Genomic DNA, 20,730 nt, shown 5'->3' with positions numbered 1-20,730 from the left:
CTGGTGGGAAGGGACCCAGGGAGCTTGCTCGCGCTCTCCCTGCGCACAGCGGCCACAGAGCGCACAGGAGAGGGCGGCCGCCTGTCCCCCGGGACGAGGCCCCTGGACCGACCGGGGGGACCGGCACCTTCCTCCCGGGCTTCCGGCCTCAGGGACCGGGAGAAATAACTTGTTCAAGCTGCCTGGGCTGGCCTGGGCACCGAGCCTCGTGCCACCCCCTGGAAGGGTGTCCCCGAGGAGGAAGAGTGTGAGCAAAGGCACGGCAGGACACGGGCAGGCTGGGCGGAGGGAGCCCCGGAGGTGGGGGGCACCTGCAGGCAGGGGAAGGGGCTCAGCTTTCACTCTGCAGGTGGTGGGGACATGGAGCCACTTTTAGAAGGAACATGCAGGGGTCCCGGCGCTTTCAGCCTCGGATGAGAGCCCAGCGCGGATCCCTGCTCCTCGCCCGCCTGTGTGGACGGCCGTTTCCCGCGTCAGGGTCAGGCTCTCCCCCTCCCTGGCCCCCGGAGCCTCACGGGCCTGCCCGACAGGTGCAGGAGCGCAGCATCTGTGTCCCAGCACAGAGATGAGCTCTTCTCAGCAACAGCCCTGGGAGGTGGGGACCCCTGCCCCCCGACAGCTGCGCAGGGTGAACGGGGCGAGGGCCCACCTGGGCCCCAGATGGAGGCTAGAGGGCCGGGGCCTGTGGGGGGGTGGCGCCGCCCAGAGGACGGTCCCCAGAGCCCACCTGCCCGCCGGGGGTCCCCAGGCAGTCAGACCAGGCTCTACATCGTTTATGCGGTGGCGCCAGAGGCCCCCCGGCACCTGCCCCGTGATTCCTAATCTCACCCCCCTTCCCCTCGTGGGCCCTGGTTGGAAAACCAGGGTTCAAGGCGGGCAGCTGGGATGTGAGCCGACGGGGAGGGGCTCTGGGCTGTCACCCACCGGCCCGGTGGCCCAGCGGGCCATGGGGACGGGAGATGCCCCAGATGAGTGCAGCCCGGAGTCAGGGGTGAGCAGGGGCCGCTCCTGCCGGAAACCTGGCCCTTCGCGGGGCGGTGTCTTTAGCCAGAGAGGGTCCTGCCCACGCTCAAGCCCGCAACGTGGAGACCCCGGTGGCCTGCCGGGCTGCGATGTGTGGGGGCTTCGCCGGCTAGGAGAGAAGGCAGGCAGAAGTATCCCCACCTTCATAACAGTTTTATGGGATTGGTTTGTTTTTTAAAGAAAAGTTCATCTACTATATATTATTCAATTAGGAAACCTGCCAGGCATGTTGATGTTTTTTAAAAGGGCAAACATAACCTAATAAGTCAAATTCGATTGGCAAAGTAGAGTCTGTACGCTTTCCAGAAGTAGCTGGATGCCACCATGGCTCAGATCAGGGGCGAGGGACGGACTGGAAAGGCAGGGAAGGGGGTCGTGAGCTGCGGGGTGAGGCTGGGGGCTTGGGGAGCCCAGGGCTCCGGGCAGAGCAGCCGACGCCCCAGAGCCAGGCCTGGCGCCCTGGGCAGGGCCGGGGAAAGGGGAAGAGCCCCCGGGGCCACCCGGCCTGTCCCTCCCCTGGCAGGTCCCGCTCCGGAGCTGGAGCTCAGGTGGCAGACGCCCCAGGCCAGGCCACCTGATGTCGTTTACGCGAAGATGAGGCCTGAGGACAGAAAGGGTCTGTTTTCACCCGGGAGAAGCAGAGGGACTTCCAGGCAGGGTGAGGCAACCATAACCCTGTCCTCAGAGATTCACACCTTGAGATGCACACCCAGACAAGCACGCATGCATGTGCGCACACACACGGCTGGAACACGGCAGCACGTGTGCTCACACACGCATGCTCATGCACACTCTGGTAGGTGTGAACACCCACGCATGCACCCATGCCCATTTATACTATGGTGTCTATCTCTGCACACTCACACACACACACGCTTGCACACATGCATACCAGTGACGCTCACACACTCCTACGGGGCAGGGCGGGGACTGGGGGTTTGTTCCTCCTGCTGACAAGGCACGTCCTGGTCTAAAGTAACCTGCTAAAAAAAATAAATAAATAAAAAATAAAATAAAATAAAACAACCTGCTAGCTGAGCGGACGCCTTGCACTGGCCACCTCCACCTCCACTGCGTGTGGAGGCACCTGTGGTCCAAACACCACGTGTTCCTGTAAAACAACAGAAAGTGTCCTCCCCATCGTCTGCCTGGACCAGCCTGGAACGTCTGCCGTGGGAGGTCTCCTGAGGGCTTTTGGTGAGGAGGGCGGGGTGGAGGAGTTGGTCTGAGGGAGAAGAGTTGCACCCAGAGTCCGGTGACCCCCATCCAGGGCTGCTTTGGACCTCTGCGTCCCGGGCCAGAGGCTAGGCCCGCCTCAGTTTCCCCAACTGGAATGCAGCCTCCAGCAGCCTGGAAGAGTCTAGAAGTTGGAACAGATGTGCCTCCCATACTGGGAGATGTCTCCAGAGACTCTCTGGCTCCTCGGTGCAGGGAGGGGACAGGCCATCTGGGCTAAAGCAGTGACTCAGGGCAGGTGGGAGGAGGGCCTGTCCCCTGGGCCAAGAGGAAGGGAGGAGCCAGGCTCCATGGGAGACAGACCCTGAGGGTGAGAGTGGGGAGGGCAGGGCTGTGGCGGGGAGGGGTGCCCTGGCCTGTTTGCCACAGCCCCGCTGGCCTGGTGCTGGAGGGCCATCTCTGGAGCCCCTCTGACCCGGCTCCGATCCTGGCTCTCCCTTTCCTGCTGGGGGAGGACTTCACTGCTCTGAGCCTCCACTAGTGAAGGAGGTTAATGATTTCAGCCCTGAGTGACTTAGGAAGTTTTGTTTAATATAATGGAAATCAACGTGAGATAACTTAAGCTAAATAGGAGACTGTCCAGGGACCAGGGGGCATCAGGGCCTCAGGTAGTCACCAGTACCTGGGGCAGAGGAATAGCTGCACTTGTTCTGTCCTTGGTCTCTTAGATTCCGCCCTGAGGCTCCATCTCTACTCTCTCCTCCCAGCCTCCTGAAGGGCGGGAAGTGACATTTCTAGTAGGAAGCTTTCATTCTTCAGACTTGGACCCTCGAGAGCCTAAGAACTCTTTCCTAGTCCCAAATTCTGAGGGAGGAGGTCTGATTGACCCAGTCTGAATCAGGTGCCCAAGATGCCCAGACTAGTCTCATAACTCCTGGGGTGGGGGGAACCTCATGGCACCAAAAGGCTGCCAGGCACCAGCCCAGGTGGATAAGGGGGGACAGTATGGGGGTTGCTGTGAGTTGGTTGGCTTGCACAAATGATAAGATTCAGGACTTGAGCCCAGGTCTCAATAACTCTAAGCCCTTGGTTTTTAACTCCTGCCATAGGTTGGGTTCCCTCCAGCACAGCCTGAGACAGGATTCTTATGTAAGTGGATTATTGAGGGAGTGACCTCAGGAGAAGCCTTTAAGGAAGTGAGGAGAGCAGCACAGGGCAGGAGAAGAAGCCAGGAGAGTGCCAGCCTGGTCCTGCAGGAGCTCTGGGGTGCTGGTGGCCTCACAGGGTTATCCCATCTTCAGAAAGGAAATCGAACCTTTTAGTCATTCATTAGGGGCTGCACAGAGGGAGCAGAGCCGCCCAGGCATCGCTGAGCTGGGCAGGTCCCAGCGACAGAGGGTGGTCCTGCAGGACGGATGCAGTGCTGAGTGGTGAGCACTTGGAAGGGCCATGGGTGCCTGGTGAATCTGGGGACGACGCGATGGCATCTGCTGCACTTGCCCTGCAATCCGATCTGGGGGCTGCAGATAACGGCTGATGAACGGGGGCCTGAGTATTGTCAGGGACTCCGTGACAGATGGGTCAGTGCCTGGGCAGAAAGGTGAGAAGAGGGAAGGGGATCATGTGTTTGGCCTGGTTTGGGGAGCACTCCTTCTCATGCTCACGTCTGCCTGCACCCCAATTCCACGGTCCCCAAGTCCCTAGGGAGAGTGATCCTGGGGAGCCGGCTCGTAAGCAACCCCATGAAGGTGGACCAGCCTGAGGAAACAGACCCACACCCCCTGCCGTGGGCCATCGGGGCCACGACAGTTCTGTATCCAGATGAGTTTCTGACAGACAAGAGGCACGCACGGAGCGTTCAAATCTAAACTACAATCTTCATTTATGAACCCTTCCATCACGATGACCCAGAAATGCGACTCCCAGAAGTTGGGATAATGCCATCAAAAGGGTCACGGCGCCCTCATGATTCTCTTGACAGGCACAAATTTATATAATAATCAGAAGGCATTTTCGACATTAAGGGGCTCAGCCGCGCAGGCGAGGACGTCTCGGATGGCCACAGCATTAGTCACGCCTCACCGGCCTGTCGCCTTGTCACCGACACTTGCTGCTTTCCCAGGAACATTGCAGAGTCTGGAAGCTAGCTTGTGAAATTTGTACAAGCATCTTTCCCAATTACTCCTTCTGGGGGCATTTGTAAAGGATCACATTACTTTGAGGGTAATTATTCCCTCTGGCCATCTTTTCCCTCCACACTTTAAAAATTCTGGTAAAACATACATAACATGGCATTTGCCAGTTTTGTGCGTCAAGTGTACAAGTTGTTGGCATTGCGTATATTCACAAGCTTGTGCAACCATCACCACATTATTTCTAGAAGTTTTTCCTTTCCCAAACAGAAACAACGTCCCCCTTAAACACTGACTTCCTAGCCTCTCCCCCAGCCCCTGGGGATGGTTATCCTCCTTCCTGTGTCTATGACTCTGACTCCTCTAGGGACCTCATGTGGGTGGAATCACACAGGACTTGGCTTTGGTGACTGGCTTCTTTCCCTCAGCATCGTGTCCTCAAGGTTCATTCACGTAGTAGCAGGTGTCAGAATGTCCTTCCTTTTTAAGGCTGAAGGTTATTACATTACGTAGATAGGCCACATTTACTCATCCCTTCATCCATTGGTGGACACTTAGGTCACTTCCACCTTTTGGCTGTTGTGAATATTGCTGCTGTGGACGCAAGTGTGCACACCCCCATCATTTTGGCAATAGAACATACTAGAACGAATTCAGGAGGCTGCTGCCCCTACAATGGCTCAGCTCTGTAGGCCTGTCTCCCGCTGTAGCCCCAGGAAGAGGCAGGCTTCAAGAAACTTTGCACCATGAGATGAAGAACCACATGGAGTTAGGAAGTGAGTCACAGATTTCAAGTGTCTTAAAAATATTCAGATTGTTTGATCAGTAATTCTGTTAGAAAGTCATACAGGGAGAATCAGGATACCAGGGAGGTGGCTTGGGACTTTATCACAAGCAGAGGTCTAGGGACATTTAAAAATTTCTTCTCTGCAAACCAAGCTAGGGTGTGAATTAAATTTGTTCCCCACCATATCTGTAATGATATGACTTAGATCTTTTATAATTTGACCTCTGTAAATTGCATAAGAGAAAGGCATCGTCTAAAGTCAAAAAGCCTGAGGGAGAGGAGGGGAGGGTGAAAGCTACATACGGTGAGGTAATAACAATGAGATGCGGGGAGCCTCACCCTGTGTGTGCCCCTCCCCTCCTCACCCTGGGGTGTGCCCCACAGTTGGGGCCATAGCTCAGCCATCTGCTCTGAGCTTCCTGACTCGAGTGAGTCAGGACCACCTCCCTAGGGCACAGCTTCATGGACCCCCACCCCCCAGCGCCCCTCTCCCAACCCAGAGCCCTGGCCCAGAGTGTTTGGGAGCTAGTGGCCCACTCCCAGAAGAGCACCCATGACCCGCTGGATGGGAGGCCTGCCCACCTTCTCTCCCCACCTGGATGCACTCTGTCAAATGAAAAGTTTCTTCAAAACACTCCAAATTGGCAACACATTTTTGCAACGAGAAGAAACATTTCCCACATTTCTGGAAGACCCACATACACACTTCCCCTGGGACCTGGAAGACACACCCCCCCCCCATGACAGCTCTCTGCTGCTAGATCCCAGGCCTGCATGCTCCAGGCCTCACCTCACCAGCTGCCTTGTCTCCCAGTCCTCCTCAGGGTGGGGGGGGGGGCGCCCCAGCTCCCCCATCCCCACTCCACCTCCACCAGGCAGGGCCATCGGGGGCTTCAAAAAGCAAGCCCCAGATGAAAGTCCCTGTAATGGAGCCTGTCATGCTCCACAGAGGTGGAGAAACAGAAATCAAATCAAAAAGTGACCAAAGGGGAAAAAAAAAAAGAGACCAAAAGGAGCCAAATTACTGTATTTCAGACACAGAGCAGCCTCTAATGGGACTCGGGCAAAGTGCCCCGCGCGGGAAGTGGGTCACCCCCTCAGGCTTCAAGCCCCACACAGGAGGGCTCGGCTTTCATCTGTTTCCCAGCTCAACTGTTGGCCTGGGAACAGCTGCTTTCCTAGTGGGGCCCCTACAGTCCCCCCCATCCTGTCCCCACTTCCATCCCCCATCTCTGCCCTCCTCTCCCCCCAGTCCCAGCCTCCTCAGAGGTGACAAGCCTCACTGTGTGCTCATTGTCATTCCTTCTGCTTCCAAGAACTCACCTTTCTGGACATTTTATTCTTGGTGAAAATACTGTCTTTATTTCTATATACTGTTCCTTGGGAAGGGAAAATTTTAAGATAATTTCCAAATATCTTCTCAGTGAACAGGCTGTAATGCAAACAGTCATTTTCACGGCAGAATGATTTTCAAAAGGAGAGAATAAAGCTGTTTTCTCCATCGTCACCACTATGAGACTTCAAGTCAGACCACATTACCTCAGGGAGACTTTGTGACCGCCTTAGATATAAAAACTAATCACCATCCTTGCGACATGTCCTTTCCTTGATCAAAACTGCAAGGGCAAAATGAGCATAAATATCCCCAGTTCCACAAATCTCGCCACATTTGGACCAGAACATGCCTGAAAACATGAGAGAGCAGTGCCTGGGGTGGGCTGGGACTGGGGGCTTCCCACGACCTCAGCACCCCCAGCACCCCCAGGGGCCGTCATCACATGCCTTGCTGTGTGGTCCCGCGGGTTCCACCGGGTTCGGGGATGTCGTGCCCAGGCTGGGAGTAAGGTGCTCTCGTGGAGGGCAGTGGGTGCACTGCCCTGAACACTTGCTTCTCTCACCCCCGAGCTGCCCATGCAGTAGGCAGGCGGCCCCGATGGGGTGCCCACCTGGGACTCAGCCTGCCCTGGGTGGGGGGCGGGGGAGAACAGGCCCGACCGGCCCACGACAGGCCCCCAGCCCTCCATGGCCTGGGACAGGCCAGGGAGGGTGTGCCCGCTGGGGAGGTTCTCCGGCACGGAGCACGTCAGGGGAAATGAGCCCAAGGACATGGGGGAGAGTGAGAAACACGGAGTCCCCTCCAGAGACGGGGCACAGGACGGGGAGCGCACAAAGGAAAGGGGATGACTTCCAGAAGGAGCGCACCTCTGCGCCCCTGGAGAGCTTCCGACTCCCCGCAGGAAAGAAGATCCTCCCTGGGCCAGGCAGCCGCTTCACAACAGGCCCTGGAATGCAGGCCGCTCCTTTGAGTCTGGCTGGGGGCTGGCTGGGCCTCAGTTTCCCCTTCATCCTCACAGAACCGGTTCATGAGCCCTGCCCTCGGGAAGATCTGCCCTGGAGCCCCAGCTCGAGGAGCCGGTCAGGGCCTCTGGCTGGAGGCGCTGGTGCTGCCAGACTCGGCCCTCGAGGCCAGAATCAAGTGCTTCCCCGAGCACCTCTGGACACCCAGGCTAGAGGGACCCCCCGCAGACCCATGTCCCCTGTGGCTGCACGTGTTCTGGGGCCCCACATGCTGCACCCCATGGTTCCGCTGGCCTTGCCTCTGCCCATCTCCATGCCCTTCACAGGGGCCTTAGGGTGGACTGAGCACCGGGGACCCCTCTCAGTGGTGGTCTGACATTTCCATCCCTCCTAGAAGAACATCCTCATGTGGTTTGGTTGGAACCATGGCCCGGAGGACCTATGGTACATCTGAACCTCAAGGGCATCACTCTGTTGCCCTTGGACAGAGTGATGGCATTAAATACCTGGTCGCATGAGTCGGTGTCCCCTCAGGGGGACCGCCCCCCCCCCAGGGCAGGCTGCACCTCACACATGCTGGAGGTCTCTAACTTATGGGTCCAGCCTGAGTGTCACCTAAAGAGCCATTAAGCGTGGGACAGAGGTGCGAGGCAGCCCTAAACTGCTCGTGACAAAGCCTGAGGGAGTTCCCTGGTGGCCCTGATCCATGTGACTGCTGATACTGCCAGCTTTTATCCCATAACAGGTACCAAGCCTGAAGAGGTCACATGCTGTGCTGGTGGTGGTGTCACTTTACCAGGCATCCAGAGGAGTCCAGCAGCACCAGCCCAATGGGTAGCTGCATCAAAGGGAGTTAGGAGTGAGCCTGGGCCCACCTGCCATGCCTTGACCCACACCAGTCCTCTGACCTGCTTAGGGCTGAGGGGATGGATGCATCACCCCCACCCTGTCCCCTGTGGTTCACAGGATCAGCCCTGTGCATGTGTGTTGGCAGGCCGAGGATGACAGGGGGCTCCACGAATGTTTACCGTGTGACAGACCAGGTATATTCTCAATCTCAGGAGCTTGGGTGGTGATTCTTAAATGAATGGTGCACAAGATGGCCACAGGAAGAGACCCAGGGAAAAGAGCCCTGGGTATTTCTGCAGAGTTACAGGCAAGGGCATCTGGTCTTGGCAGAGAATGATTCCCTCCCTGAACCAATAGATGAAAACAAAAGCAAACAATAACCTAAAACAGAACAAAGCCAAATGCCAAACTGAGAATCTTCAGGAGGGGGATGGGGCATTTATTAATGTGTAAAACCATAAACCTTCATGCCTTTAAACAAAAACCAGATAGAAAAGTTTATAGGAAAAGACCCCATTTATAATGGCAGCAAATGAGGTAAAACAATCAGGAATCATGCAGCAAGAAACGGATAAAAACCATGTGAGGAAAACGTGGAACTCCTCATAGAAGTTCCACCATGACGCAGCGTGGGAGGATCCACATCACGGAGATGCCAGCTGTGCCCAAGTTAACGCATGCATGTGGAAAATCTCAATAAAATACTAAAAGGGGGCAGCCTGGGTGGCTCAGCGGTTTAGCGCCGCCTTCGACCCAGGTGTAATCCTGGAGTCCTGGGATCAAGTCCCACGTCGGGCTCCCTGCATGGAGCCTGCTTCTCCCTCTGCCTGTGTCTCTGCCTCTCTCTCTCTCTCTCTGTTCTCATGATTAAATGAATAAATCTTTAAAAAAAACACTAAAAGGTTTTTCCTAGAACTGGACAAGCTAGGTTGAAAGTTTGTATGAAGAAATAAGCAATAAGCAACTGTGAAAACTCTAAAAGAAGAAGAACAATGAGGAGAAATTAGGCCTTCTGGAAATTTGGGCAATTTACAGAATACTTGATGATGTATAATGGCATTGCGGCTGTGCTCACAAAAAAAGAATCCTTGTCAGGGATCCTGGGTGGCTTAGTCAGTTGGGAGTCTGACTCGAGCTCGGCTCAGGTCCTGGTCTCAGGGTTGTGAGTTTGAATCCTGCATTGGGCTCCATGCACATGGAGTCTACTTAAAAAAAAAAAAAAAAAGAGTCCCTGACTTATAGAGATTTATGGCACCTACAGAAGTTATAGATAAAGTTACATAATGTCAATAATTTTCTTCAAACTGTTCTTCAGAATCTCTTGGGGGAGGTGGGGGGAGGGCAGACTGGCCAGGAGTGGGCAGTGATGGGAGTTGGGTGATGAGAACCTAGGGGCTTATTAGAACTGTCTAATAAGAACTTATTAGAACTGTCTCTGTGGTGGCTGGGTGAAGAGTAGCCTCCAAAGATGCCCATGCCCTAATCCCCAACCCCAGGAATATGCCATGTCGTCTGGCCAGAGGGACTTTGCAGATGTGATGAAGTCATGACCCTGAGGTGAGAGATGGGCCTGGAGTGCCCGGGTGGGGCACATGTCAGCACACAGGTCCTTGTAAGACAGAGGCAGGAAGTGTAACAGTGGACGCAGAAGGCACCAGGAGCCAAGGAATGTGGTGCCTCTAGGGGCTGGAAAGAGCAAGAAACAGATCCTCCTCTAGGGCCCCCAGAAGGAACCAGCCCTGCCTTTGCTGGACTCCAGAACCCCGGCCTCTGGAGCCATGGGACTGTCCATCCATGGCAAGTGGCTAAGTCTGCGGCGTGTGGACTGCAACCACAAGAAACTCATGCACTGCTTTATGCAATGTTTGGATATTTTCCATAATATAAAAGTATTTTTTCTAAGATTTAGTTTATTTATTCATGAGAGACAGAGAGAGAGGCAGAAACATAGGAAGAGGGAGAAGCAGGCTCCCTGTAGGGACCCCGACGTGGGACTCGATCCCAGGACCCCAGGATCATGACCTGAGCCAAAAGCAGATGCTCAACCACTGGGCCACCCAGGCGTCCCAATATAAAAGTTTTTAAGACATAGTATCAGCCTCAATTATAAAAGTGTGGTTCCTAGTCCAGGAACAGTGAGCCAGCCCACAGCACAGAACTTTCCATCCGGATAAGGCTCCCCGGATACACACACACACACACACACACACACACTCACAGAGAGTTAGTGTATGAGGCAGGTAGGTAGGGTAATCTGACTTCCTATGGAAATAAAGATAAAAAGTGAAATCACAAAATGTTTTTAGAAGAAAACACAGTAAGTGTCCTTTGTAACCTTGGGGTGGGAAGGGCCTTTCTAATGGATTCAGAATCCAAACGCCATGAAAGATTGATCATTCTACCACATGGAAGCAAACCAAACCTCTGCACACGAAAACAAGCAGGCAAACTTCCATCAGGAGAGTCAAACGACAAATGGAAAACAGAAAAATATTTGTCACTCACGGCTCAGGCCAAAGACTTATCTTCCTAATACAGAGAGAACTCCCTGAGGGAACAGACAGGCAAAGGACGGGAACAGAGGCTCTGCAGAGAAAAAAATGCAATTTCTTATTCATCAAAAATGCACGGGGCTCCTGGTTGGCTCAGTTGGTGGAGGGTGAGACTCTTGATCTGGTAGTGAGATCAAGGCCCACGTTGGGGGTAGAGATGACTTAAAAATAAACTGTTTAAAGGAGTGCCTGGGTGGTATAGTTGGTTAAGCGTTTGACTCTTGGTTTCGGCTCAGGTCGTGAGCTCAGGGTCGTGGGATCCTCACATGGGCTCTGTGCTCAGCGGGGAGTCTGCTTGAGATTCTCTCTCTCTGCACCTTCCCCCTTCTCTCTCTCTCTCTCTCTCTCTGACCTGCTAACCTTAGGAGCTGAGCCCAACAAGAAAGTGTGCTGTGTGTATAAAATATTATGTGTCCAGAACAAAGGAAAATGTAATCCCTGGACACAATTTGGCTCAGGTGTGTGGACCAAATGTTTAGGGAGGCGTGGGAAGATGGGTGCGGGTCGGACACGGGAGAGGCTCAAGTGCCGTGAATAAACGTTTGAACCTGATTCCTTAGACAGGGAGGGGTTGACAGGTTGCCCAGCAGGAAAGAGGTGTGGTCAGATCAAAGCTCAGAGCGGCTGCCCCAGCGCGGCCTGCACCACGAGGCCTGCACAGCGAGGCCTGCACAGCGAGGCAGTGCGCTGGAAGCAGCCACCGATACTCTGACTCTTGGGCCCCTGAGAGGCAGAGTGTGTCTCTCCCCGCTCGTGCATGGGGACCGACCCTCTGACTGCTCTGGCCCCTCAGACACAGCAGAAGGTCCAGCCTCTCCTGCCTCTGGGAACCCAGTGGCCACACTGTAAGGAAGTCCAAGGAGCGTCGTGGAGGGGAACGAAGGGCCCGGGGCTCTGGGCTCCAGCCTCCAGCCGTGCACCTGCCCTCAGTGAGCCACGAGGTGATGCTGCACGCCTCAGACATGAGCTGTCCCTGCCAAATCCTGCCCATATTGCAAGACTGTGACCAAATGTGTTTCCAACCACAAAGCTTGGAGGCAGTTTGTTACATGGCAATGGATACCTGAAACGTTGGACAAGGTGAGGCTGCGATGGAGGACTTGGCTGGACTCCACGGATAGACACCTGGTGAGGCTTAGCGGGGACCAGTGGCCAGGAAAAGCCCGGGCCAGGTTCTATAGCTGTTCGCAAGAGTCGTTTCCTACCAAGATCACAGCAGCCCCCTCACCGCCCTCACTCCCAAGCAAACAGCCCACCGTTTCCCTGGCAATGCAGGCGGGGCTGGGGGGCCAGCTGTCGGGCAGGGGGCTGCAGTCTGGGCAGCTTGCAGGACAGCTGTGCTCCCCGGAAAAGGATGGCCCTGGCGATGGTAATTGGCAATGTCCTTCCTTTGGTAAGTCAGCCTGACTCTTCAAATATAATAACAGGGTTTGAGAATTTAATTTTTTTCCCCACGCTCACGATCTGTTCTGTTGTCAGTGCATTATAGGGGAGGAAAGCTCTTACCATGAAGGACCTGTCAACCTGATTTCCTCTTAATTATTGTTCATATCCACTGTCCTACCTGATCCATGTCTTCTTTTTAAAAAAATATAGAACCCACACAGGTTTTTTCATTTTGCTCAGAGCAGAATTTGACCCCAAAATACTTGTCAGTGGAAACGAGGGAGGCATGAATCTGGCACAGCTCATCTCAGTGACCGAGGGTCTTGGTTCTGGAAGACTAACCCCCAGCCACTAGGGCTGCCCGATGACACGGGACGCCTGGTCAAGTTTGAATTTCAGATTACAGCAAATTACTTTTTCACGTAACATGTCCCAAATATTGCACGCGACATGCTTCTGCTCTAAATGTATTCATTGCAATAGTGAAAGGGAATATAAGGGAAGGGAGAAGAAATGTGTGAGAAATATCAGAAAGGGAGACAAAACATAAAGACTTCTAACTCTGGGAAATGAACTAGGGGTGGTGGAGGGGGAGGAGGGCGGGGGGTGGGGGTGAATGGGTGACGGGCACTGAGGGGGACACTTGACAGGATGAGCACTGGGTGTTATTCTGTATGTTGGTAAATTGAACACCAATAAAAATTAATTTATAAAAATAAAAAAAAATAAATGTATTCATTGCTCATCTAAAATTCAAATTGAACTGGGGGTCCTGAATTTATATTTGCAGGTCACACCCGAGTCACTAGGGGGCCAACCACAAAAGCAGGAGGAACCACCCAGGGGGAGGCCTGAAGGAAGACACACGGAGTCCCGAGTCCCGGCCAGCTACACCAGATTTTCAAAGAGGCAGAAGAAGCAGCTAGCAAAGACATGGTGGGAATTGGGTGACAAGTTGTCCTCGCTTGCCCAGGGACTGCCCAGAAGCCCTTTGGTCTCAGGCAAATTGGGATGATCTCAGCAGGAAAGATTTTCTAGACCAAGGAAGGAGGAATTGCAGGATTATAGAGGTGGGCTTGCCTCCCATAAATGGTCTGACTCCATCCACTCTTCCCCACCCTGTCCACCCCCACCCTGCAGGACCAGCTTGGGGACAAGGTGAGCGAGGCACTTGTGGTGCATGTGAAGTTGCCGGAGCACCAAAAACACAACAGTCAAGATAGATACTTGAATGCAATACTTAAACATCAAGGGAAACGTAAAAATACCTGCGATGAACAAAATATCAAAAATTCAGAGTTCCTCAAATAAACCTTAATATTGAATTACTGTATGACCCAACAATCAATTCTAAAGTGCGGACCTAAAAGAATTGAAAACAGGTATTCAGACCAAAAAAAACTCATACACGAATGTTCACAGCAGCATTGCTTGCAACCGCCAACAAGGCGGGCACAATCCGGTGTCCGGCCACTGACGAGTGGATAAAAATGTGGTCTGTCCATAACCTGAGAAAATACCCAGCCATAAAAGGCACGAGGTAATGACACCTGCTACCACATGGAGGACACTTAAAAGCCTCCTGCTCAGTGAAAGAAGACAGACAGATAAGGCCTCACGTCATGACTGCTTTATGAGAAATGTCCAGACCGGGTGAACGGGACAGGTGCCCCCTTACAGCCCTACCAACACCCTGCCCGAGGACGGCCGGCCCCCAGCACATTTCTGTCGTGTGAGCCACTAGCTTGCCATGCTCTGTTACAGCAGCCCCAGCCAATTAGCGCAATCTCCTTGTCAGGCTGGCAATCGTGTAAGTCTGGTAGCACCCAGCCAGGGTTTGGGGCAAAGAGTACTTTGACACTGTGAGGGGCCTATAAGTGGACACAGCCTTTCCAGAGGGTGAGGTGGTGTTTCTCACGAACGTTGAGATGTGCGCACCCTGTGTACACTGATCCTCCAGCCCCACCGGCTGAGTCCCTGGCATCTGATTCTGGGAGAAGTCTGCATGAGGAAGTTCATCTCAGCCTGCTGGACGTCCAGCGCCCGGGGAAGGTCCTCGGGCGTGTGCGCCTACACACGGTAGTGCCTGACCACGGAAAGAAGGGCTGGTCGTCAGCTGGCAAGCCACTGGGGCGTGTACAACGAGAGGGGCAAGCTGCAGAGAAAGAAGCATCGCAAAATGCCACTTTGCTTTCTAGGTTTTTAATTGCACGTACGACCAAAGTGAAAACAAGCCTGCAGAAGAACACACGTGTCTCATTGCAGAGGCTCCTTCTAGGAGGGCAGGTGGCAGGACTTGCGTTTCTCATCTTTTTTTAAAAGATTTTATTTATTTATTTATTTATTCATGAGAGACACAGAGAAAGAGAGGCAGAGACAGAGGGAGAAGCAGGCTCCACAAAGGGAGCCCGACATGGAACTCGATCCCAGGTCTCAGGATTAGGCCCTGGGCCGAAGGCCGCACCAAACCACTGAGCCACCTGGGCTGCCCTGCGTTTCTTATCTTAAACATTTTTTTTTTAAAGTCATCATTGGGGATCCCTGGGTGGCGCAGCGGTTTGGCGCCTGCCTTTGGCCCAGGGCGCGATCCTGGAGACCCGGGATCGAATCCCACGTCGGGCTCCCGGTGCATGGAGCCTGCTTCTCCCTCTGCCTATGTCTCTGCCCCTCTCTCTCTCTCTGTGACTATCATAAATAAAAAATAAAATAAATAAAAAAAAATAAAAGTCATCATTGGGACCTAGAAGACTCAGTGGTTGAGTGTCTGTCTTTGGCTCAGGGTATGATCCTGGGGTCCTGGGATCAAGTCCTGTATGGGGCTCCCTGCATGGAGCCTGCTTCTCCCTCTGCCTGTGTCTCTGCCTCTCTCTGTGTCTCTCATGAATAAATAAATAAAAATATTTTAAAAAAAGAAGTCACCGCTCTGGGGGACCTTCGTGTTTCACACCTTTCTGCCTGTTGCAGATATAACATCTCTGACAATAAGCATTTCAAGTAAAGTAACTCCACGCTCAGCCTATGGTGGAGGACACACTCCGTGTTCCGAAGAGCAGGGCCCCGCCCAGCATCCCCCTGGAGCTGCAGAACTGCCCAGCCTCGAATCCAGATCATTCTGGATGATCACTCAGGACCGTTCAGAGTCCTGTGCCGGCTGACCTGTCTCTGCCTCCACCCCTGGCCTTGGTTTACCTTTCACAGTGACCCTGTGAAGCTGGGACTTTATGGGTGAGGGAGCCGAGGCCCAGAGAGGGTGGGTGGCCGGTTCAGAGCCACACAGCTCGTGAATGCTGAGACGGCATCTGAACCCGGCTGCCACCAGCTCCTGTCGCTACTCTGACCGGTGACTGGGAGTGTCTCCAGCACCCCACCCCCAAAACACTTGGGCCAGTGAACCTCCCCAGGGAGGGGGAAGCTGCCCCCCACCCCAGCCGGCACTTTCCCTCGGGGAGGGGATCGTTCATCCCCGAATGAGCAGATGAGGGCGCTGAGGGAGGCGACCCTTCCCCACAGCCGTGCTCCCCGGGGACAGAAATCGACAGTGCCTCCCAGCGCCCAGCACCTTTTCAGGGACAGATTCGGCTCCTAGCCACCCCTGAGCTGGCCACCAGCTGCACACTGTCACCCCCGACAGGCTCAGGGCAGCGGCTCATGCAGGTGCCCTCGGGGGCAGCAAAGCGCCTGTTTGCAGAGACACGGAGCCGCCAGGGGAAGCAGACCCCGGTGAGCCCGCGGTCCCAAAGCTCCCAACAGGCAAAGTTGTCGGTCACTGGTGCTACAGGTCCAGTGGAGGCTGTCCTGAGAGGAGGTGGCAGGTAGGGACAGGAGGGGTCTGGGGCCCGGGACCTGGGGTGGCCCATCTCAGCCGGGCTGAGTGATACGGTGTGTGTGGGCCCACGCGCGGCCAGCTCCACGCTCATTTGTGCAAATTTTTGTAGGTGGATTATTCTTCAACTAAGGGCTTTTAAAAAATGCTTATCGCTTTGAAGTCTCTTAAAGTATCTTGGGTGTCACCTGAGGCTGCTTTTCTGCATAGCTCAGGCCCCCAGATGGCGGTGCCCCCTTGCTTCTGACTCCCTTTGGGCCCCAGCTGCCTGCCCTCCGCAGCACCCACATCCTGTTAGCCAGATGGGCTCCCACATGGCCCGGGGCCGCTGCCCCCTGGGCCTAAGCGCCAGGAAACAGGTGCAGCTGCCCGGGGTTTGCAGCTGAGTCACCAGCCTCTGGCCCCCCCGAGGGCAGAAAACCAGCTCTCCCCTTTCTTCAGGGGGAGCCCCCAGAGCAACACCCAACAGGGTGAGTCACCCTGGGGCACAGATGGAATCTCAGAGCCAAGCCTCTGACCAGCAGCTACATCCAGGATACCAGAAACTCCTCAAGATGGGCTGTCCGTGGGGGGTTGGGGGGAGACATGGAGGAGGAAGGGGAGGGGGAGCGCCCCAAGGAGAGGTGGGAGCAGCCAGGAGAGTGAGGGGCCTCCAGCCCAGGGCAGGGGAGGAGCCGGCTGCAGGGGGATGGGAGGAAGAAGAGGGAAGAGGAATGCCCCACATGGGGAGGCAAGGATGGCTCAGGCCAAAGAGCCCAGAACTCGAAGCAGGACCATCCAGAAGCAACGTCTCCCATTCCACCCACCTGACAAAGCCACCCTACCGAACCCCAAAGAAATGCATCCCCAATCTGGCTTGGCCTGAGAGAACCCAGAAGTGCCGGCAGCCTCTCCACCACTTCATGTGAGGGCAACTGCAGCACAGGGAAAGTTCTGGACTGATTGTGCTCTTGGCTCACTTCAGATGTTACAAATACACGTAATCATGGAAATAATTGTTTTGGACCCGACCAAGCGGAACCTGCTCCTCCACTCTGCAGCCACAGAACCCCACTGTCTGTGGGGCACCAGCACAACCCAGGACTAGAGACCATGTCACCAGCTCCATCACAGCTGGACACCACCGGCCAGCAGGGTGTTCCGAGAAGTAGTGAGGTCATGGTGGGGTTGGTAGGCAGGGTCCTTGTGTCCCTTTGTCATCTTCTCTTCCAAGCTTGTCCTTTCCCTGAGCCCCTCTTGCCACCATCAGCTCCCTACCAGCACCAGAAGTGGTACATCCGTTCATTTGTTTGTAGTCATTAATTCATTCATTAGGCATCTGTTGACTGCTGTGTGTAAGACACAAATTAGGAGTCATTCCAGCTGCATATAATAGAAAACCCCCAAATAACATCACCTTAAACAAGAGGGAAGTTCATTCCTCTCTGTTGTGAGAGGGGCTTGAAGGGTGGTGGCCCAGGGACCCAAGGCCCTCCAGTCTCCCTGTCATCCAAAGGCATCACCTCACAGCCCAGAATGGCTGCTCTACTCTAGCCCTCACATCCACATTCCAGGCAACAGGAAGGAGCAAGGGAAGAGGACCTGACTGTGGGCCTACCCTTGTGATTCCCCCCTCCACCTGGAATGTGCTGGGCCCCACCTGGCCAATCCTGCACACCTGTGGGGTCAGGCTCCCTGAGCCCGCGGGCCTCCTGGTTCTCATGATAAGGAGGTGGTTGTGAGTATAACTGCTCTGTGTACGGCCCTGCTAGACTGTGAAACCCACGAGGGCAGGCCGGGCACCAGGGCGAGCAGCAGCCCCTCCTGGGGGTGCCATCGCCCAGGTTTGCCCGGGCCCCTGCTCTTTTTGCTTTGTCAGCCTTGGGCTGGGTGTCCGCGGTCGTGATGAGCAGGGCTGTTGAGGGAAGATGGGCCAGCTCACGGTGCGGGGGTAAAATTATGCTTTCTGCTTGATTTCCATTACTCTAATGGTGATCCATTTTGCCTGCCACACACTGGGCCGTCCTCAAGATGACAGGTTGACAATGACTCCCATTGGGTCACTGCTGAGCACACAGAGCCCATTATAATGCTGGCTGTGGGTTCCAGCACAGCTTGTGCCTGGAAGCAGGCGCCTGTCATCTCAGGGGTGCTGTCCTCTTGTCTGAATGCATCTGCTGGCCTCGGGAAGTCACAGCATCTTCATGCCACCGCCTTGCTCCATCGGCCCCCCTTCTGGGCCCACCAAGGTGTCCCGGGCCGGGGTCTCCAGCCACCTTCCAGAATCCCCTGGCCCGAAACAGGGAGAAGCAGCAGGCTGGGCTGGATGGGGCGGGAGGTCCTCCCGAGTGGCATCGTGGTGAAAGTGCTTAGGAACTTCGAGGAAGCACCTTGGTTTTGAGCTCCTGTCTCCAAGTTAGTGTTAAATGGAGTCACAACCCCCTTGGGTTGGGGCCCAGCAACCCTTCGCCCTCCCCTGGCTGCACCTGTGCCCCTGCAGCCCCCCAGCTCGGCCTCTGGGAAGGTCTGGGAGCTGTCATATGGATAAATAGTCTGATGGCCCCACCTAAGCACATCACCTCACAAGGGTGACACTGTCCCATGTGCCTGCAGGGCTGCCTTCTCCCCACTTTGCCACCCGAGTGCTGGCTCCTGGCCAGAGTGTTCTGGCCCCCAGCCTGCCCAAGGCCACAATTTCTTTAGGATCTGGGTGGACATGTAAGGGTCATGTGCTGCAGAGAGGTGTATCTCCCCACCTGCTCGCTTTATACATTTGGAAGAATGATGACTGAAAGGCAGGATGTCTTCTTAATAAAGGCCTTCTCAACAGAAAAACTACTGTTAACTTTCTTTTATTTTCTTTTTTTAAAGATTTTATTTATTTATTCATGAGAGACGCACACAGAGAGGCAGAGACACAGGCAGGGGGAGAAGCAGGCTCCCCACAAGGAGCCCGATGTGGGACTTGGTCCTCTCTTCCCCACCCATGGGAGGGATGGGCTTGGGGTCTGTTTTTTAATTAGTTCCAAGGACTTTGGCTCATAATTTCCGCTTCTTCAGACAAAGAGGCTCCCTGACAAAGCGAGTTGAGAGCAGGACATCCAAGCTCTGGTGGATGGCAAGAGGTATCTAACATGGAAGGTGCGGGAAGGCAGGAATTGGCCACGTGTCGGGGTGCCCTCAGTCTCAGAAGCAGAGCAAGCATTCCAGAACCAAAGCACGTCTCTCCAGCAGTCGTCAGAAGGTGGTGGCATTTCTTAGGTAACCAGGGACACCGGTGGCCTGGCCCATGCCCACTCCCCCAAGCCCTGTACGTCTAAGCACACAGGACACAAGAGGGTGTCACAGGAAGCTGTTCAGCTGTCCCTCTGCCCACCACTGACCAAGGTGGCCAGGGGGACAGCCCTACTCCCTCTTCCCTCCCCACGCTTTGGGGTTTACCGTGTGCTGTGAGTCCTGGTCTGGCCTCCTGCCCCTTACCGTCCTCCCACCCCATTTGCCAAAACAGGAGTGACAGGAAGTCCAGTGTGCCCCTGAGACCCCCGTCACAGCCAGCAGTCTGTCCAAGTCAGGTCTCCCGGACAGCACCCCTCCTCACCCGGCAGGAAACCAGGACTGGGGGGCAGCACCTTCCTTCCCGGCCAACGGGCCCTGACTCAGTCCTCCAGCGCCCTGCGTCCTTCCCATCCGTGCAGAGGCAAATGGCTCTCCCGCAGTGTATGGGAAGGTTCCTAAGGCTAAGATGTAGGACACCTGTGGGGGGGGGGGGCATCATCGTCATCTGTCTTGTGTCTTGTTCACTCCAGAACTTCCAGTGACGTCACCCAACCTAATGTCCAGCTTGGTGGGTGGGGAGAGAATTGCAGCTTCCTGGTAACTGGGGCCGCCAGACACCTACAGGCGGGGCTGCCTGGGTCTGCCCCTGCTGAGGACCCCAGTGGCCAGTGACGTCCAGCCAGGTGGGAGGAGGGGCTCTGGGCGATTTTCAGCTGATGGCCTCATCCTTCCTTGGAAGCCTGGAGGGGCCACCCTTGTATGTATGTCTCTTGGTGTCTGTGAGCAGGGCAAAGAACAGTCTGGACTTGGCCCAAACTAAGGAAGTACTCATGGGGTACGCCAGGGGGGGTCCTTGCTCCTGTGTGATTGCTTTGCCACCTGCCACAGGACAGCTTCTTCCTGCTGCTCTGCCCACCTGCCCACCCCTCGGCTGCCTCAAGGAGCTGGGGCTCGTCTCACTTGGGGTTCCCCAGACCCCCAAGGGCTCTACTACTACCTGACCCTGCTCAAAACAGCTCTGTGTCCTGCACCAGGGAACCACGGAGAACATCTGCAAGGACCTTTCTGAGACAGCAGTGCCTGTGGAATATAGGGGGGACCCACAGTTCCCAGGCTGGAGGTCAATCAGCCCCCCAGGAGACGGCCCAATGGCCCTGCTAGTTTGCCTCTTTTTAGCCAAACAGGACAAGGGTCTGGGCACCCAAAGGCCACTGGGCACTGGAGGCAGTGAAGCTGGGCCAGCAGGCAGGCAGGTTTCGGCCTCCTGCCTCCAGGCCACGTATTCATGGAGGCTGAACCCACATGCCACCCAGGGGAGGGGGCTCTTGCTCTGTACCCTACCGCACCCCTCCCCCAGGACCACCCCACCTGGCCTAGTTTGGGCTGAGGGCTCCTCCTCCAAAGGGTGTGGCCGGGGAGCACCCTGCTCCCAGCTGTTGTAGCAAGGGA

This window comes from Nyctereutes procyonoides, unplaced genomic scaffold, assembly GCF_905146905.1.
Source record: "Nyctereutes procyonoides isolate TBG_1078 unplaced genomic scaffold, NYPRO_anot_genome, whole genome shotgun sequence".
In the NCBI taxonomy this organism is placed as follows: Eukaryota; Metazoa; Chordata; class Mammalia; order Carnivora; family Canidae; genus Nyctereutes; species Nyctereutes procyonoides.
Note: the sequence above shows the minus strand (reverse complement) of the source record.